Source organism: Sceloporus occidentalis, unplaced genomic scaffold (assembly GCF_023333645.1).
Source record: "Sceloporus occidentalis isolate IW3139 unplaced genomic scaffold, rSceOcc1.0.p SCAF_2, whole genome shotgun sequence".
Lineage (NCBI taxonomy): Eukaryota > Metazoa > Chordata > Lepidosauria > Squamata > Phrynosomatidae > Sceloporus > Sceloporus occidentalis.
This window is the reverse complement of record NW_028316982.1, coordinates 202754432-202761036: the sequence shown is the minus strand read 5'-3', so window position 1 is coordinate 202761036 and position 6605 is coordinate 202754432. Positions and strand designations below refer to the sequence as shown.

At 42.9% G+C, this 6605-nt stretch overlaps 1 protein-coding gene across 5 annotated transcripts in view; it reads left to right on the top strand.

Moving 5' to 3' along the window:
- The first annotated feature begins 1053 nt into the window (after positions 1-1053).
- DOP1B (DOP1 leucine zipper like protein B) overlaps positions 1054-6605 on the top strand; it is an 89020-nt gene continuing 83468 nt past the window's right edge. For 4 of the 5 annotated variants that reach the window (XR_016280222.1, XM_089512027.1, XM_089512026.1 and 1 more), the window contains exon 1: positions 1054-1134. The gene's annotated coding sequence lies outside the window, so the exon portion shown is untranslated. The remainder of the gene's footprint in view (positions 1135-6605) is intronic. The other variant, XM_089512025.1, reaches the window with a different exon arrangement.

Here is a 6605-nt window from a genome sequence, read left to right as displayed (position 1 = left end):
ACATATTTTACTCCCTTGTATTGTTTTTAAATTGTATGGGTGGGTTTTTGTATTGTTGCACTATGTATTGGTTTTGATGGTGTTTTTGTAAACCGCTGTGATCTACAAGGAATAGCGGTCTAGAAATAAAATTTCATTCATTCATTCATATTTTAGATTGTTGATGCTTCTTCTTCCTGTCTTCACTCCTCCTTCTTCTGTGTCTAAACATGTTCTACCTATGATATTTTCTGCATACAAGTTGAACAAATAGGGTGATAAAATGCAGCCTTGCCTGACACATCCCAAATGAGTTGATTTTCTTCTTCACCATCCAGCTCTTGCATCCATACAGTGATGGAGAATACAATGGCTTGGACAGTTCTAACTTTAGTGTTCAGTTGCATATCTTTACACTTAAGGATCTTGGCGAGTTCTTTCATGGCTGCCCTATTTTTAGTCCTCTTATTTCTTGACTGCACAGTTGATTACACAGTTATTTATTTATTTATTTCCTGTTTCTTGACTACACAGTGACTGGACACTTATTTATCTATTTCTCATGTCTTGACTGCACATTTCCTCACTGTGGCTATTAACATTCAAATTAACCCCTCCATCATTTCCTGAGGCATCTCCCCATCTTGATTGCAGACAGCAACCATTCCCACCCTCCTCCAACCAAAACAATCCCTTCCCTTTCGGCAGCATTCCCCGCTGTCGCCAGCAGGGGGAACTGGAGAGATACCCATAGTTAGACCCTTGTTGGAACGTACCAATACGGGTGTGTCCTTTGTGATTGATTCCGAACAGCTCGGCTTAAACAGTAGAATGTGGGCAAGGGGAGGATGCCATCGATGAATGGAATCCCCGTTATGAAATAAAATGGGTCCTAATGAGTCTTTGGTCAGGTCTCTGCTGGGACCTCCCCGCCGCGGTTCGAAGTGGTACGTCCCACCTCTGGTCGCCGGAGGGAGGAGAGGGAAGCTGTTGCACTCTGCGCTTGCTCCTCCCTCCGCTGTATGCTCTCAGGGTTCTGCTGAAGGAAGGAAGGAAGGAAGGAAGGACCCTCCCAGCCTGGGACACGTCGCCGCCGCCGCCGCAGCAGCAGCAGCAGCAGCCTCTGCAGTGCCTTCCAGCCTTTTTGCTCAGGTGGTGAGTAGGGAAGGTGGAGGGGCCCTTGCATTGGAGGCGGGGGTGTGGGGCTGAGGGTTTGAGCCTTGCACTGGGACTCTGGAGATCAGGGTTCAAATCCCTACTCAGCCATTTAAACCCACTGGGGGACCCTGGGCAAGTCACACTCTCTCAGCCTGAGAGGATGGCAATGGCAAAGGCAAGCCCCCTCTGAAGAAGCTTGCCAAGAAAACTCTGCCATAGGTTCGCCTTTGGCATTGTAGTAGTAGTAGTAGTAGTTGTTGTTGTTGTTGTTGTGCACCTTCAAGCATAAATCCACTGGGTGCCCTTGGACAAGTCACACACTCTCAGTCTCAGACAAACCCCTCTCTGAAGAAACCTGCCAAGACAACTCCATGGTGAGTTTGCCTTCGGGTGGCCATAAATCGGGAAGCGGCTTGAAGGCACCCAGCGCCAGGAGGAAGGCTACTCTGCAGAGCCTCCTGCTTGCTTCCTTCTCCTTTTTTTGGTGGTTGTGGTGTTGGGTGCAGCTCCCTAAAAGAGGTGTTTCCCCACCATCCCATGGGACCAGCTGCCTCCCTCCTTCTCTCTCTCAGGTGGTTAGAAACAAAAGCGTCTCTTATTTCTCCCATCCTCTCTCCCACTTTGAAGCATGTTTTTCCTTTTAGGCATCCCTGGAGGTAACCTGGCACCTTGGAGGTGTTTTGGACTTGCATGGCATTGGCTGATGGTCAGGGATGATGGGAGTTGCAGCCTAAACCATCTGCAAGGTTGCCTACCCCTGATATGCAAAGAGATCTTGCAGCACCTTTGACACTAACCGAAAGAGAGAGGTTGGCAGCATGAGCTTTTGTAGACTTGGTCCTACTTCTTCAGATGCATCTGTGGAAAGCCCAGGGACAGACCTATAGAGCAGTCTGTGTGTGGAAATGTCCATGGGAATGCAAAACTTTATGAGTGAGGAGATAAGGGGACAAGGTCAGTTTTAACAATAAAGGCAAGGATGTTGCCTAAAGCCAAGGTTAGTAGATAATCCTATGGATGAGTATTCTTTCTTTCAGTTAGTCTCAAAGGTGCTGCAAGATCCTTTTATGCTGATTTCCCAGACCAACACATATGGTAGGTCTTTGAAATTTACCCCTGATAAGCAAGGCATTTTTCTGATGTGCTCATACCTTCTTCTGACTTGTAACAGAGGAGGAGGAGGAGGAGAAGTGAGCTACTAAGCAGGTTGCTGGCTTGCCTCTTCCTTATCTCCAGGTGCTTGTATAGTGGACCTCTGTATCTTGAAAATATTCAAAACCAATATAAATTCCAAAAAAGCAAACCTTGATTTTGCAGTTTTATAGAAGGGACACAATTTCACTGTGCCACCGAATGTAATGGGACTTGAGCATCCACAGATTTTGGTATCCATGGGGAGTCCTGAAACAAAACCCCAGCGGATGCCCAGGGCCCACTGCATACATGTCTGTGCATAATACATAGCCATGTATTTTCCTTATGTATCACCATTTCTGGGATTCTGCTGGTTATATCCTGCCCTTAGGTGCTTCTGTCATTGGGTGTTGTATCGGCTGGTAGGTGGATACTACTGTGTGATAGCTGTTGTGTTTGCCATGTAGGAGCAGCAGGCTGACAAAGGCGAAGAAGGGAAAGGTGTCACTGCATAATGGAGAGCTGTTTTTCTCCACCTCACTGTATTTGCACAGTGTTGTATCAGGGACGTAGCCAGGATTTTAGGAAAGGGGGGGTCCAGAGTAAGTGCCACCATTATAATGGGGCTTGGGTGCGGCGGCGCAGCAGCACGCACCATTCATTTTTCTAATGGAAGGGAGGGTCCAGACCCCAAGAAACCCCCCCCCCCAGCTACTTCCCTGGTTGTGTGCCTCCATAATTTGGTACAACTGAAATGAGGGGTAGATAGAAAAGGAAGCTGTTTAGGTGAGCTGCGAGTTCTACTTTCACCCCGAGTAAACAAGCTCTCTAGAACTGGTTTGACTTCTGCAGAGTAATGCATCACTGCCACATATTGCAGTCTTTCCTTGCCAGTAAGCAGTACGGAGAAAAAAGGTCAGTGAAAATGTGTTACAGTAAAATAGTATTAATATGCTGCCTGTCATTACGAGATCATTGGCTGCAACACATATTTTAAAAACAGGTGTGGTTGGGTATCTTTTGTTTTGAAATGTGGCTTATTTTATTCTGTGCTGCTTCTTTCTCCTTCATATTTATCCAGAGGAAGCGCCTCCTAATAGTCCTGTTTCATGTTTGTTTTCAGAGTTGCCATGATTGGACAACTAGGCACAGAAATACAATGCATGTAGTGGGCTGAGAAGTTGGAACTGGTGGCTAAGATGTTACATGGGCCTGTTACAGACAGCCAAAATAAAGCTGCTTCGAGTCACAGTGGAGGTATGTTGTTTCAATGATGCATGCATCCTAAGAGTCCAGAAGCCACACCAAAGCCACGCTTGAGTCCTTAGGGCTGGAGTGTGGCTTTGGTGCGACTTCTGGACTCTTAGGATGCATACATCATTGAAACACCATATCTCCACTGTGACTCGAAGCAGCTTTATTTTGGCTGTCTGTAACAGGCCATGGTTTCAGTGATTTTAATTGCCATAAGGAAGCGTTCTAACAGGTGCAGTTTCTCTTGCCATAGTATGCCATCTGATTCAGGAGCCTGCAACTGATATATATTTTCCATTTGCCCATACTGTTTGATGCATGAGAAACATATCCAAGATAATCATTCAGGTATAGAGAAACACAGAGGCCCATCTAGGTTCAGAAAGAAATCCATCATGGTTTCACTTACCAGACATTTAATCAGAGTTTAGAGTAAATCTCCAAATTGTAACATACACCTCTTCTCTTCAGTTAGTGGATTGCCTTTCCATTTAGCCCCTTACCAAGATCACTTTGGCCTGCTTGCTTGGAGATATTTGTACAAATGTAGTTGTTTCAAAGAAACTGGCAAAACCACCACTTGGTATTCTTTGCCTAAGAAAACCCCATGAAATTCATGGGGTCACCATATATTGATAGGTGACTTGAACATACAAACACACAGTTGTTCAGAGTGGTGTCTTCAGCTAGAATGATTCGCCTTAGTGCTTGCAGGGATCTGCTTTGTTTTCTACAAGGACTCTTGAGATCCACCAGCCATGGTGTGGTGTTAACAACATTGATCAGATTAGACTAATTTAGATTTAGAATATCCATTCTCCTGGAGGATAAACCTGTCAGTGCTAGCTATTACTTCAAGTACCAGAGTCAGTCTAACTTTCAGTAACAGTGGCTGTGTAGTTATTAATAGGAAGATGTTATTGCGCTCATACCCTGCCTGTGGACTTTTTATAGGCCTGTTGTGGGCCACTATGGGAACAAAATGCTGGCCTGAATAGGCCTTTTTGTTTGATCCAGTAGGGTTCTTCTTATGTTAAAGAATTCTGAGACCAGGAATTGGTTCTGATCATGAGAACTGAATGGAGCGCATAGTCTTTCCTCGTACAATCTGTATTTCAGTAGCATAATTTAGGATGGTGAGGTAGTACCTTTGTTGCTGTTATCAGAGTCACAAATCTACTGCAAAGAACGCAGAAATCTACTGACAGATCCAGATTTGCCTTCTATGCACCCCTGCTCAGCAATGGCCTGCAGCCTATATAGACCATCTGACTATTGCTTTTTTCCATCCCAGTTTTCAGATTGTTTTAGGTTACCAGCATTTTCAGATAGCTTCTGAAGAAGTAGAATTGATAACAAGTCCTGTCTTCACCAGGTATTCTAGAAAGTTACAACAGCAGATAGTATTTGGAAACCACTGTGAGTTCAAGCAGATAAAGTTTATGTGCATTATACCCCATTAAATACTGTCATGCTTGTTGCTGTGCTATTTGCTGTCAAGTTGACTTCACCTTATGGCAGTCCTATGAATGAGAGAACTCCAAGAGCCCATGTCATCAACTACCCTGGTTAGATCTTGCAGACCCAGGGCTATAGCCTCCTTGATTGAATCAACTTAGCGTGATCTACTGCTTTCCAGTTTATCAAGCATTATCGTCTTTTCAAATGAGTCATTTCACTTCCAAAGTATAAGAGCCTCAGTTCAGTCATCTTTGCTTCTATTAAGAGTTCAGGCTTGATTTGCTCTAAGGCCCATTCATCTGTCTTTTTAGCAGTCCATGGCATCTGCAGAAAATCTTTTCCCACACCATATTTCAAACGAGTTGATTTTCTTCCTGTCACCTTTCTTCACTGTACGAATTTCAGACCCATACCTAGAAATCAGGAATACTAAAACCTGGATTCTGACTTAGGTATTTAATGACTGCACTCTCTTAATCTAGGAAAACAGTCTCTCCTATTTGCATTTGGTTTTGGTTTCATTAAGAGTTAGTTATTAACTCGGTCACTATGGCTTGGGGAAATTTTTCAGATCCTGTTTGCATGTTCCCTCATAAATTAAACTAATTATAACATAGTGGCACTAGATTGTTGAAACAATCACTACATTTATATTCCTAAATATTTAGAAAATTAAAATACAGAAAGAAAGCAATACCTATGCAGTTGCTAAAGTTAAGAAAATGAAATTATATCATTATTTGTCTACTAGGAATGCACACATTTTGGATATACAGAAGTGAATTTAACTAGGATTTTATCTCAAGTATATAAAAATGAAGGGCAAAGGTACATTTTCTTTTCAGGATAGATGAAAACACATCCTCAGACACATGGGGGGGGGGGGCTTCCTGGTACATACTTCCATTCCTACTGACTATTTAGAAAACTTATGAGGGAGGGAAGAGCATGCAAAGAACTATCGGAGGGGAAATTGTTGACTTACTGGAGGATGAGTGCCACTGGAAACAACTTGGCATCTGTTGCAAATTTTTAAGAAGGTGGAAGTCCTGTTATACTAACTTTTCTGATTAGTGAAATAACTAATTTTTAATATAGAAGAGTGAATTTATAAATCAACGTTTCTATTTTTAAAAAAGTTCAGTATATTATAACTGGACTATTACATTTTTTTTAAAAAAACCTGACCAGCTTCAGTTATCAATGTCTTTTTACTAGAAGGTAGGGCATTCTTGTTTATGTGAGTTAGTGTATTTCCAGTCATTGCTATGCTTACTGCTTCAATGTTTTAAGTAAAATCACTGATGAATAAACCTAGATTTCTATAGGTTTCTTAAGCTTCAAAGCATTCTGAGTATTCAACTACATTCTCAAAAGTGTAGTATTGTGGAAGAACCAGCATGGTGTAATGGTTTGATTGGTGGGCTAGGACTCTGGGAAATCAGCATTCAAATCCTTTCTCATCTTTGAAAAGCCACTGGGTAACTTGGCTAAGTCACACTCTCAGCCTCAGAGATAAGCAGTGAGAAACCCCCTCTAAAAACATTTTGGCAGGGAGACTCCATGGTTGTCTTAGGGTCACAACTTGAAGGCACATGACAACAACAGTAGTACTGTAG